Genomic DNA, 14947 nt, shown 5'->3' with positions numbered 1-14947 from the left:
CATGTAATATATTTGGCGTAATTGTAGCAAAGCAGAATTTTAATATGTTTATAGGTTTTATTATGTCAAGTAATATAGTGTATTGAGTGAGTGCACCTTTAAACTAACAAACTGACACTAATTTTACTTGCAACTGGTCTATAATAACATCTCTCCTTTAACTTGGCTTGTTAACCTGTACTGTTTTCTTAGAGCCCAAATCTTGGGGTGAGTACAATTCTACTCCCTTGGTTACAAGCAAGTTTTCTTTTTATCTGAACCTCACTTTAGACATCAGACATTAGATAGATTTCGAAGTGTAAGGACAATTTGATATCTTCAATCAAATTGTTAAACTTTATTTTCCAAATCTAGTTAGGATATTTTCAGAGAATTGTTCCAGTTATACTACTTCAGTATTACAGAATATAGTTATCTGAAGATTTTGTTCATCATCTTGATAGTCTTATTTAAAAACCTCTTCTTTGGGGTTTTTAATAAAGGTTTAAAAACTAACCACCTTAGTTTTTATTGAGAATTTACACCCCCGGTTACATAATTATGATCAGGAAGGGGTATCATACGTTCTGTAAACAGTAGGCAACATTCAATAGACGAGGCACGACACCTGTAGATGGGCGCAAACTGGTATATTTGTATGTATTAGTTCAACCGAAGATGGAAGATGCGCTTCTTGTTACATAATCTTATTTCTTCAATTAATGCCAGCTGCGGAATATGACAAAATAGAAGTAAATGCTAACTGAAGGGTCTTCTGTGATCTGTTTCATCTTGGGCTAAACTTCAAAAAGAATTAGGTAGATCATTTTGTAATTAATCAGAATAATATAAAATTCACAATTTTTTAATCACCCACTGGTTTAGACATCCAACAAACGTTATTTATTTTCTATGACAACCCCGATATTCAAATGCCTTGTCTCGAATTACAAAAGTTACACAATACAACTCGTCGCGATCACACCAGTATTGTTGTTGTTCATTGAAATGCCATTTAATCTGCTATTGGGAGAGGAATATCACGTCGATTTCTCATGATTATTGTACTAACACAATCTTTCTTTATTCTATTATCTGGAGAAGGATCTTGATAGAAACAAGTCGTCTCGATCACACCAGTACTGTTGTTGCTCGTTGAAATGACATTTAACCTAATATTAGGAGAGGAATAACACGTCGACTTCTCATGGTTATTGTACTAACACGCTGAAGAACTATCATGATAGAAAACAAGTCGATTTGAAAACATTTGAGACGTCCATTTCTTCTGATATGCGAGAAACAGTGCCTAAAAACCCGTGCATGTGTATTATTTCTAGTAATACGCATACGTGCTTTAGCATATTGCAATATCAGTTATATTAACGCCTAAAACATAATACAAGAAAGGGAAGGAAAAAAATATGCCAGTAACACTAACGTCTTTTGTTATAATGCTGATTAGATTTACATATACGCGTGATTCCTGTTTTACAATGTGTTTTTATGAAATGAAATGAAATGGGGTTTAACGTCCTCCTGTTCTGCTCCTAAACTGGGCTAATGAAGACGGGCATACGCCATACAGTGTGCTATGGGGGGAATTTTGCCTGGGCAGCGCGCTACGACCTACTCGTATATCGAATTCCAACTGCCAAGGGATCTTTTACGTGTACGCCAATGTGTACACGGGACCTCGGTTTTTCGTCCCATCCGAACGACTAGACAGCTGTCCTTGTCAGGCCCTCCATCCTGCATCACTGACAAGGAGAAACCACGCCGGAAAATCTGTATGAACTTTCTCGGCCAATGCAGGGATTGAACACCCGACCTCCAGGCTAGCGAGCCAGCGTCTTACCCACTTAGCCACCGTGATCCCCGTGTTGTTATGAAGAACGGTGATTTAGCCATTCATATTCGACACATGAATCTTAATTATTTGGATATAACGTACGTACCATTTGCCAGTTGACGTGTTTATCAAACAAAAATGCATATGACCCGTATTTTGCTTTATCGATCAAAATTGATTTCATAAATTCAATATAATTAATTGAGAGCTCGTTTTGTATAAAGGCATCTACGCCTGCAACAATGTACGACGTATAAGAATATTACCAATTTGGGTCGATGTTGCGATCCGTATGACTATAAGAAGAGTAAGATTCGTTTAGAATGAAATACATTAGTTTTACTTCACACAGTTTTACAAGCAGCTTCATTATTCTAATATCTTTAGACACGCGTTACGGCGCGATCTTTGTTCAATAGCTGCATAAACCCTGTGATATCTTTAGCGTGCATATATGCAAATATCACAAATAATTTAACGTTATTGTGTCCAAATTGATAATCTTTAAAAGCGGTAGTAAGTCTCTGCATACCAGAAAAATTGTCGTCATATATCAACTTTTAATTAAACTGCTTGTTGAATATACATATCAATTTAGAAATTCTAACATTTTAAGCTCTAGTATTATACTTGAATAATATCTATTGTTTATATTTCTATAATGTGGCTTAAAGGGCTAATCCCGATAATTTTTTGGAGAATAAAATTGTTTAATTTTGTTTTAAAATCCCTTTAATTCCTCTACCTAAGGACCGAGCAACTAACGCAATATTTGTGTTAAGTTTTCAAATAACTGAAACCCGTCAGTCTCCATCTGGAAATGGAGACCGGTGTCCCAAGCTGTATTATGCGGTGTCTAGATAAAACCAGACATTTTTTGTATAAAAATAATGTGTAGGTGAAATTTACCTTTTCATTATCAAGTACAGCATTGGGGTCATTCACTGTATAGACCTCTCAATGAACGGGAATCGATTATCAAGTCTCCCAACGAAAAAATTGACCCGACATCTTAAAAGGGAAACGTGTCCGGATTAAAGTATTAAAATGGTATAATGAAAGTTCCTTCCCATCTACATCATTCTGAACCCGTAGTTTCGTCCTCGCATTGTAAATAGAAGGTCATGGTTACCGATAATCTAGCATATATGTTTACTACCCCATGTTTTGTATTATGCATGAATAAATTGGATTAGTGCTATTAACCCCTTTGGATTATAACGGTATAATGGAACAGCTGTCCATCTACATCATCTGAACCAGTGAGGTTTCAAGACACAGTAACTTCAAGTAATCGGATTATTGTCGTTAACCGTTAGTTTATTTAGTTAAGAGCCAAGATTAAAGGGGATCGCTTATGTCAAGTATAATATAATTACAATATTTATCTGGTTATTGATCTTCAATCCTTCAGCTTTATAGATGGGGGTCAGATCGAAATGATCTTCAGATGTCATTGGTGGCTCCACCAATGCATGCATGTACGTTAAACGACGGATCTAAAGACTAGTCTAATGTTTTATTTCTGATGGTGCAACATCCTGGTTCGAGAATTTCAGACTTGGTATATAATTAAGACATTTTATCTAAAATAGTTGTCAATTCCATAAATTGAGGCGCAGATTGATCAAGGGGGCACAATTAACACCTGTGGGATTTCTACGACTTGTCAAGCTGTGTTCGGCATCTGAATGTTTCAAATATGTCACTGGAAAGGGTGATCAATTACTTGTCTTTGTCTGTAAATTACTTATATTGTACTGCAATGTGATTATTCCTCTAGAAATCCAGCCCGTAATTGAAATCCATTCCCACCGATTTTTTTACATTCCTTAATGATGCAGCGGGAAACGGGATATCGGTTAGATAAAGAAGATCTATTAAGCTATCGTACGTGTTACCACCTCCCTCCAAGGTAAAGACATCAATACAATTAGATGACGATGCTGTGGAAGTTAATCTCGGTAATAGACAGATAAAAAAAGGAATCGGGGTGTGAGCTTCTAAAAGATTGATGATTATCACACCGCTGTAAGCAATTCGTCAGAAAGGTTCAACTACAGATTTACAACTCCCTCGACTATCATCGGCGTCTGATAACGTGCCGTTTCTGGTTTATCTTATAATCCTATTAAGTATCGTTTCTTCTTTTTATTTTCTACAATTCCACATTTGTCCCGAGCTAGTATATAAGTTCAAAGACATAAACCGTTAGAAAATTGATTTGATCGAATACTTAGACTTGATCAAACACCTTTTGGCAGATGGAAATGCTTACCGTTTAATTGCTGGTCAATTCTTTGTGGTGGGATCTTGATTAAGATTCTTTACCGAAAAAGAACATTTTGATTGAAAATAGACTAGCGGAGTGTTATGAACTCCATTTATTGAAATTAATCAATCAGTGATACTGAGGAAATTTAATTTAGTCGAACGTCTATCGGTGCATATGAAGTCGTGAAAGGCAATTAATACTGGAACGATTTAGCTGCTACAGATATCTTTGATGATCGCTGCTGTTAATGGGCTACTTAATTATTTAAATGGCGCAGTTAACACCAAAAATGTAAAGCAACGTTCCCAATTAGACATTAGTTCATGACATTTACTTTCTGCTCCATTGTGTTCTTTTAATCGTCTTAAAATTATTAATCATCCCCATGCATGTTACTAGATTCTCACACCACCAGACGACAAAATCGAGGAAACGTAAACAAGCGTAAAGTAAGCTGCAGTTGAAATAAAAGATGGTATTCATCGAGAAATTTATATACCTGAAATGTAAACGGTCAGTTGCCATTTGTGGTTGGAGACCAGTATTCTCAATTTTGTCTGGATAAAACAGGGGTATAGGTCAAACTTTCAGAAAGGTATGATGCCCTCTTATAGCCCCCCTTAACAAGTCACGCAATGAACACATTCTGGATTTTAGTTACGTAACCACATTAAATACTTTTGGTGGGATATCCCGGACGGCTGTATTTCTTCTTCTAGACAGGACAAATAGACAATTCTAATTCTGGCGCTTGATTTATATATAATTAAATCTACGTTTATAGAGTCATACCTCATAAAGTCTGAGACGAACCCAGGTTCTCTCCTGCAGTAGCCAAAGAAAATATTTTTCGCCGAACGGCGGCGATCGACTATGTAAGATTTCTTCTTTAATGTGTCCATGTAGAAGACGAATGCTTCCTTTTAGATCATGAAGCCAGCGACCAGATTACATATCTCCAGATCAATCACTATTCACTGAATAAACACATGCACCAGTAAGCCATTACCGACTGCATGTTCAAAGTTCTGTCTTGTTTATTCAGTTCTCTGAATGTTGAAAAACACATCAATCGAACTTTATGATTGAATCAGGTGCGCACGATATTTGTATTAAGTCTGTTATGGCTGCAGCATTTACCAGGTTCACACAAGTACGGCTAAATTTGTTGGTTTTATTGTAAATGCATTTGAACAGAAATTCAATCCCGTTCGATTTTTTATTCTAAGCCGATATTAATCCAGTCAAGTTTTTTTTAAGTCTTCTGGATAATTGGTAGGAAAAAATGTTTGTCCGTGTTGACCTTAACATCCATCAAATGGGTGTCTGTTAATATAGCATTTTAGAACGATTTCAAATATCCGGTTAAATTTTCTCTACATGGATTATCCACAGATCGACATGTGTACATCTATTCTTATTGATGTACATGGCGGCATGCAAATCGATCTATTTCTTCAAATTATACCCAATGAGATGTTCGCACTGAGGTTGGAAACACTGTATTAGGAACTTTGATCTCTGCTGCCGCTTTTACAAGTCTTCCTGAATTGGCACATAGGCGGGTGGGGGGGAGGGTAACGCCTTAGGATTCCTTTTTGGACCCAGACAATCAATCCAACAAATCTGTGCCGTGGGGGGAGGGGCACCTTCTATAGTTTTAATTGGAAAATCAGTAAAGATCTCCGACCGACCTGCAGAGTGGTCACAAGTAATTCTAGACATAGTTGACGATAATACACGCCCAGAATGTTAATGGACAAAGTGCTTATTTGTCACTATCAAAGTTATTTAAGTCATAATTGATAATAATAATAAAGGTTTGGAAAAAGTTTCGGTCGAGATTATTCATCGATCGAGTTTTTCATCCATCAAGTTTTTAGATTAAAGAGATAATATTGTGATTAATCATCCTCCGCTTCCAGCAGTGACCAATAAGGAGCATGGGGTTAACATTTTCTTGCCCAATACCAAAGGGATTAGCTGATCTGGGCATCTCTCAGCACAAATTATATTCCCGGATGGAGCAGAACAGTAGGACGTTAAATCCCATTTCATTTCACAAATTATATTCAAAGGATATTATGAAATAATACTGTGATAATTTTGTGTAATCTGGACATCTTTACCCATTGTCTTCAGCTTCAGCACAAATATTCCCGGATGGAGTAGAACAGTAGGACGTTAAATCCAGCTTCATTTCACGAATTATATTCAAAGAATATTATGAAATAATAGTGTGATAATTTTGTGTAAAGAGAATTAATAACATTGTAGTAGATATAAAGATATAGATGTTTTTGAAGATAATTCTATATTGGCAGATTGTAATGGGGATGATGATACGATAAGCAACTAACGCTTCTAATGGACCTAAATTCTTATCAATCCACTTCATCATCTACTAACAAACCGTATGTATTGTTTACAATCTGTTAATAATTCATGTATCGAGATTTATATCAACTCTGATGGCTTGTGTAATTAAACTACGTATGCTGTTTATGTTTACTGTGGTTAATTATTTATACAGTCCAATCTTCATTAATTTAACTTATGCCCGACGGTGGATGTGACCAGATTCGCTTCTATTCTTAAAGTATGATGCGTACGGTGTGTTTTAAGTGTATAATGGAATGAAATCAAATCAAATATACAAATGAAATGAGGTTCAACCTCCCACTGTTCTGCTCCGACTGGGCTAATATAGAGGGTTAAAATGAATAGATGAAATTATGTTTAATGGCATGTTTGCACCAAATGGGTTATATTGCGCCTAACCTGGTAAGTTGAAACAGGTTTAATATGTACAAAGGCATGCATGATAATAATATAAGTCGTATGCACACAATTCCACACGGAAAATATTTTTCGGTGTGGTTCCTCCTTGTCATTGGTACAAGACAGAAGGCCGGGCGAAGGACACCGTTTAGTAGTTCGGATGGAACAAAGAAACGACTGTAAATATTGGTCTTATTTAATTAACAATTAGTAAGGTTAATAACTATTCAAGTACTTTTGTGAAAACCCTTTAAATCCTGATACGCCATTTTAGCCCTATAAAAGTCACTTGCAAACTTCATTATTGTGAAAGATGAACCTCTATTAGGAGATTGAATTTCGTTGAGTATTTACAAATATATGTGGAATTAACATGTGATCGATCTATGCTGTTTCGCTGTGTATTAAGCCGGTGAAAAGGGGGTATTGTGCTTACACACCCAAACCTCCAGTACCAATATGTTTCTCTAAGCAAGTATTAAGTCAGGGCTAAGTGAAATGGGGTTTAACGTCCTACTGTTGTGCTCCGACTGGGATAGTAAAGACTGATCAGGGCTAAGACAAGGGGCATTGGGAAAGACGGCATTGATTTATGTGATTTTATTCTGACCGCAAGTGCAAATCAACATGCACTCTCTTATGATAAATAACTCATCGTCTGATGATCCATCTTTCTTCAAGAGCCAAGACAAAGGATCTGCATCTCCCCAAGTTTGGGTAGCTTTGAGTGGCCAGAAATGCTTGCAACCTGGGCGCCCACCAGCTTCAGTCGCTAAGGCACGTAAGGAAACATTGATAACAAGAGGAAGGGCAGTAGTTGCCAGATCCTTTCAAATAAAATAAAACCAAGTACGAACAATCCAAACCATAAGACATAATTCGAAGTCCTAAAAAACGTTATAGGCAAAATAGTGTATTCAAGCAAAATAGTGTAATCAGCAAATGGACTGCTCCTCGTGTACAAAATACACGACAAACAGTGGTAACAGGTGCCCGGAAGAGTAAGCTTACCCTGCCTGGCGCCACACCCGCATCCAAACTATTAGGTGAAATGTCTGTAAAATTCGTGAAACAGGCCCCAGGTTTTTATTATTTACTTTACATATTTGAGTGTAATTTGGATATTTGAAAATGATCTCCGTCTGAAATTTAATATCTAAAATTTAATTCGTCACTTTATGTTGCCTGTGAAGTTTCCTGTAGAATTCATAAAAAAAATCATGAAAATGTTAGGCGATTTTGAGTGGGAACCTTTTGTAATATGCCATGATTGCAGAAATGGCAAAGCACAACATTTGGTAAAGGTGGTCAACAAAACATGTTCTGTACATAATGTAAGTTCGAAAATATTGGTATATCCGGTTTCTGTTGATGTAAATAATGTTTGGAAAGATGCTGCTTTATCATATCCTATGGTTTGGACTTCGCAATCGCACCTATTTTTGCTTCAAATCTGTGCTGTGTTTGTACCAAACCATAGAATTAATTAATTCGACACGGCCCTAATAAAGCCTGGTACATGTAGCAAGAATCAAGAGAGAATAAAATAAATATTTTATATGTTTTCTCCAACTGATCCATGCGACAACTCTGCTTGCAGGGCCATGTCCATTAAGGACACTGATCGCAATTTGTTTAATCATTGCACCTCTCTGAAAAGGGTAGCATTTGTCAGTCACGAGTTGTCCTTAATAGAGAGTTTTTACTGTAAATGTAGGCTATTATCGTTGAGGGTTTGGAAAAAGCAATTGCTGTTATCTATTTTAAAAAAAGACGGCCATTTGGGAGAAAATGTGTCATCCCAAATGACTGTGTTGCCTCAGACATTCAACAAACATGAACAATTATTACATAAAATTTATAAAATAGAATAACACATTGATACAAATTTTATGTAATAATTGTTCATGTATGTTGAATGTTTGAGGTTCATTTAATTACCTTGTATTACTTTATTAAATTTAAAGTATTTATTTATTTCAAATATTTTATAAATGTCAATATAATGTGTTATTCTATTTTATAGATTTTATATAATAATTGTTCGTGTATGTTGAATAAAAAAAATGAGGGTATCAAATAACAGTTTAGTCTGTTAATTGGTGTATAGCACGAATTTTCATATTACGGTAGAATTGCATTCCTACATTTGGAATATTGGCTGAGCGCAGCTATGAACCCGTGACCTCCGGTCTGCGCAGGCGTGAGTTTCATAATGGCGGATCAATTCAAACGAATCTTGTTTTTTTGTAATGCACAATTCTATATGAAAATAGTGTTGAATTTTTATAAATTTGTGTCTGATGTGGCAAGATATGATTCCTTTTCGCAAACAAAGAAGAATCGTGGTGAAAAATAGACGGTAAGGATTCAAAAATCCTATACGAATATTTTTTCTTTGTGTATGAAATGGCTAAATTCTAGTATGAAATTAAATTAGCATTTGAGGGAATGATTACACGAAATGGCATATCAACAACTAATACTATTTTCTTGACACTCGGATTGTTCCTTAAGCCATTGGTAGATTTCTCACTTTAAGCGTTCGTTATTAAAATTGTGGATAACGGTACTGGATTATGTCACTAAGGCTTTGTACAGTCCAAATGGCGATAAATGATGTTATCGTGGATCTATGGGTATTATCTGGCTTAGTATGATATATGGGAACTGTGTCACTTACCCAAATAAATGAAGTTACTCACTGATGAAGTGATCACGAAATATCAAATAAATGTTAGCTAACCACAAATCGAGACGTGGATTTAGATGTTCCTGAATCGTCGACATAGGCGAACCAATAAATCTATGAAACAAAATCTGTCTTGGGTTTGCTTTTTAACCACGATCTACCACTATCGGAAATCCTGCATTCAGCCAATGTTGAAAAACTAAACCTTTAAAAAAACACACCCGCGGTTTTAGTCATTTGCGAACCTTTAATACATTTACTCCGGCTTAATTAAATAGTTAGTATAGGACTTACGCTTTTTTTTCGATCAGCCCAATGTTGATTCAAATCAATGGGACCTTCTTCATTATCTCAGTCGGTGCGTGAAAATGGGACGTTAAGCCCTATTTCATATCCATATGAAGGGATCTCGGTCCTTGAAAGCAGTAATACCAAGTTTATTATCATATTAAATTCCGTTACGCTATTTATCCCGATAAACATTATAAATTATCCACAAAAACATGCCAATTAGTTGGGTTTTTTCTTGGAAAACTTTAAGTATTGATTCACGTGACGATGGAAACAACAATGTGTAAATATATATGTAATATTGTCTAGATCAGTGTTCCTAACGTAAAGCAACACAATCAAGTATGATACGCAACAAAAAGAAATTATCAGAATATTTAGTAAAATTTCTATGCATATCCTCAACGTTTTCGACTCGCTCTGCTCGGCATACGGTGCCTTTTCAGAAAAGTGCTTATTGTAGCTGTACTTACTGAATCGTTTCTGTCTGAATTCAGGTGGCTGACTTATAAACTATACCTGTAGGCTGGTTTCTATTGTGATATGATTTAACGATTGTATCTATAGATAATACCTAACATTTTTCATAAGAGCTTTAGGGTAAAGTTTGTGATGACGCGTTCTTAAATAGGGTTAATAATAATCTATTCGTACAAAATCGCTACACCAATTAATTGTTTCTTTTTTCCAAGACGCTGACGTGATGGTGTATGGTTGCTGAAATTTTTAATGTGTGTTCTTATTTCTAAATGTAATTGAATCGATTGAATTCAAACCTAAAACCTGTTCGCGGTGCATAGTTCTGTAAGGGCATCTAACTGGGATACCACAAAGGTGCTATATCCTATCAGAATGGAGTTGTCTCATCACAAAGGTGCTATCTCCTATTAGAATGGCGTTGTCTCATCAGAAAGGTGATATCTCCTATCAGAATGACATCTCATCTGAAAGGTGTTATTTCTTATGCGAAGAGCGCTGTCTCATCGTAAAGGTGCTGTCTCCTACCAGAAGAACGTCAGAAATGTGTTATTTCCTATGAGAACGGCGTTGTCGAACCAGAAAGGTATTGTATAAAGATGTTATACCAATCAGAATATCTGTTGCTAGACCTAGGCAAAAAAATGAAACACGATGGAACATTTTGCACGGAACCGTAATTGTTAACCAATATCAACATATTACTAGTACAAATTGGAACCTTTAAGTCTTCTTTCGTTGGACGTTATTTCATTTCTTGTTTCGTTTATTTGCAGTTGAAAAACCCGCAATTATATTCTGATGGAGATACCTCATGAGTAACCAATCCCCAATGATGTTATGAAGTTTTGGTACGTGTGCAAATGAGTTGACAATCGTGTTAGGGCCTCTTTAAAGAAATAATTCTGTATCTTCTATTTGTGTTCTTTCCCGTCAAATTTAAAGTCAACCCACTATGCTGCACGATATGATTATGATGTATAACCTTGAATTATATGATAGATGCTAATCCTACGAATTATTGATATGAAAATTGTGCCATATGCTAGTCCCGAAATGATTTTGTGTAGAGTGAACGTTACCACACTTCAACCTGTATATATTAAGAAATATTTTCGCTAGTACGAAATGATGCAATTAAAGACTATAAGTTATATGAAACAGCAATATAAATTAAGAAAACAATTAATAAGAATTGTCAACAACAGAAAGTTAAAACATAGAATCTTTATCCGAATATCTTCTGACCAGTTAACCACGGAAGTGGGTAGGATAGCTCATTAACTGTACAAATTCAAATTTCAACCAATCATGCACAGCAAATACACGTATATTGGTGAGTTACAAATCAATAGGATTCCTTCACCTATATATTTAAACTATCCAAGATGGAAGTAGTCGTACAAAAAGTCATCTCTTATAATGTCGTTTTTTGATTTAAAGAGACAAGTAACCTCATGTGACATCCACTACTTCAATGATAGAATTACAGTTAAATACATAAATTAATATGAATTATCAGAGGAAAATTAAAAAATCATTCTTAGCATAACGTGAATCACCAAATGGGTAGGATACACTAATTATTTGATCACAAATAGTTCTTTATAAAGCGATATTGCTAAACTGGTTGGCATCCGCAATTTAAATGATAGAATAACACAAATTGATACTAATTATCAAATGAAATTTATAAAATCATTTTAGCCTTGTAAAATGAGTATTATGCAATAATTATTTCATATCAAAAAAAATTTATAACTCCATAATGCTAAGTAGTTTGTGCATCCGCCATTTCAATTATATAATATCAAAAATTGATATGACTTAACAAATTATTCTTTATTAAATAATTCATAGCGTAAAACATATGAATCGCCCATGTAAAGTGAGTAGGGCAATTATTTCATATCACAAATAGTTCTTTATAAAGAGATGTTACTAAGATGGATGTTCAATTAATTCAGTAAGGAGTCAGACATCTTGCATGTCGATTAATAAAACCAGTAAATGAAGCGAAATTTAACACGACCAGCCAATTACCAAGTCTCGTGTTATCCTTTGATCAATATCCGCAGAAGTAGTCACTTAACGCTTCAGTGATTTCCATGAAGCAGTGTGTAAATCAATGTTCAACAAATCATGAAATGGCCGAGTTGTCTTCCAATTGTTTATGCAAGTAGCGTCTGAAATCCAGATTAAAAAGGGAGACAACCTGCTTTTCAATGGCTTGCGTATTACATCCCTTGGGAAAGGCAATGAATGGATAATGAGGCTAGTTCTATTTGTTAAGGCCAGCCCAATTTTCGTCAAGATCGCTGAGATGTAAATAAGGTTAGGGCACGTGATTGTTGGCGTTATTATATTCTTAAATCTAACATAGGTCATATATGTTTCAATAGCCACGTGTGTAATACTAAAAGCGGACTTTCCGCCTGTTTGGCGTCGAATTCCAAATGGGAAAGGTTATTTTACATGTACGCTAAAGCAACGTGTACATGGGCGGATATCGGTTTCTGTGATTTATCCAAACTAGCTGCTAGGCAACTCTTTTACGGATCTTAGTTAATTAACCGTTTTAAGAGCAGCGTATATACTGAGTACTCAAGTGTATTCAGCCTTGTATATACCTTGTGCGGCCTTGTTATGTAAATTCCTGTGAACACCTAAGACTGTCCACGAGAGATATCGCATGCAAACCTTTAATTTAGTAAACTCAACCATGCACAGGGGTCTTTGCTGCGAGGGGAAACTGCAGTAAATGTACGGTTTCAGAAGAGGGGGGGGGGTCATAAGCCACATACGCTCACACTAGGGATGGAATCCACGACCAAGACTCCCAACTAGAGTTCGAAGCGCAACACCATAGACTACTAGATTCCCCTTCCCATGTCACACGAAGAGATGGAACCCCCGACCGAGAGTCCCAGAGCTCGAAGCTCAACACCATAGACCGCTAGATCCCCCTCCCCATGTGGCAACAAGGATGGAACCCACGACCGAGAGTCCCAGAGCTCGAAGCGCAACACCATAGACCAGACTCCCTCCCCATGTCACATGATTAGGGATATAGTTTGTAGCCACAAATGCCTTTGGTCACAGACTATTGTTAATTCTCCTCTTTTTGCCTGACTCGCGATTTTTCCACCAAATTATCTTTAGACTGGACGCTTGTTACCTCATGGCAATATGTGGCAACATTATTCTCTAAGGCCTGACCTTACGATGGCCACAGACATTTTGAGAAACATAATCACCGTAACCAGCCCCTTAACTTTGGTATATTGCCGCCTCCAAATCAAGAACATCCACCAAACTCTACTCAACTCAAAGCCTTTTATACGATTCGAGACAAGAGGTCAACAAACATCTGCATGAAAAGTGAGTCGGCGGGGGTGCGATAGTGGGTGAACAGAGATTAGATATTCAACAGGATGTTTCAATGACAGTTAAGCGACACGTACACTAGATGCAATTCTATAGAATGCAATTGACGTTTATACCCGAGGAGGAACATTTCGACTAGATAGTTTAGACGTTGTAACGACAATTGCCTAATAGAAGACGAGAGAATCCCAATAGAAACATCGACCATAAGTCAGCTGTAATTGTATTTCATAGAACTGTGTATAACATGAATTACAAAAATGTCATCTTAGTGGGTCCGGCGCAGTTGGGTCTTTATTTTTACGAAATAAAATGTAAAGGGGTTTAACGTCATACTCGTCTACACCAACTGGGCTATTGAAGACCGGCAATGCATGAGGAAAATTTTGCCTGGACAGCGCCATGTCCGCCTACCCTTCGTCGAATTCCAACTAGCAAGTGTTCTTTTTCTTGTTCCTTGCACAAGTCCGCCAGCTTCTTATTCATTAAACCATCATGGCTCCCCTTTTAACGAAATGTCACGGAATCAAACAGTGTTTCGTATAAGTTTTATTATTCTTTACTGTGTTTTGCAATGGGACAGGGCTCTCACTAGTCAGCGGGTTCACTAGTCCGCCGCGGTAAGAAATACTATAAATATGGGTATAAAAAAAACATAATCCGAACCCTAACCCTGATAATTCGTAGTAGGAAACACAATAATGTGGCTCTCAAATTTATTCTTTTTCTTCTTCAGAAACAAAATTACCAGAATATCAGAAGTACCATCCAAGGAAGACCATCAGCGCCACCAACACCAAAAAACAGAGAAATCGCTTTTGTATATAAATCTAATGTATTGTATTGTATGTATTTTTAAATAAAACTAGGAAATATCACGAACTAACTTTTCATCATCCTAGGTCAGTGTTTATGTGGAGACTTAACCTCTCCCCCAAATTCTTAAACCTAACCCAACCCCTTTAATAGATATCGGTGGACTAATGAACCCGCGGAATGGTAACTGGTGTATTGTGATGATGTTACCACATACCTTTGAAATGGAAGAAATTTTTTTCAAGGCAGGGATTTGTAAATTACATATTTAATCATAATATTTCATCAAACAACGGCGAATTGTTGATTAAATTGCGAATATTATTTATTATTCGACATCAGTTAATTAAACCACGTTGTTCTGACAATTCCCGAGAGGCACCGAATCTCGCATTTT

At 36.3% G+C, this 14947-nt stretch overlaps 1 long non-coding RNA gene across 1 annotated transcript in view; it reads left to right on the top strand.

Annotated features, from left to right (window-relative positions):
- Positions 1–14561, top strand: part of LOC130014113 (uncharacterized) — a 30685-nt gene extending 16124 nt beyond the window's left edge. The window contains exons 2-3 of the long non-coding RNA XR_008789092.1: positions 11124–11198; positions 14471–14561. This is a non-coding gene — a long non-coding RNA (uncharacterized LOC130014113). The remainder of the gene's footprint in view (positions 1–11123; positions 11199–14470) is intronic.
- Positions 14562–14947: the final 386 nt, after the last annotated feature.

This window comes from Patella vulgata, chromosome 8 (assembly GCF_932274485.2).
Source record: "Patella vulgata chromosome 8, xgPatVulg1.2, whole genome shotgun sequence".
Lineage (NCBI taxonomy): Eukaryota > Metazoa > Mollusca > Gastropoda > Patellidae > Patella > Patella vulgata.
The sequence above is the reverse complement of the archived record's forward strand: the minus strand, read 5'-3'. Positions and strand labels throughout refer to the sequence as shown.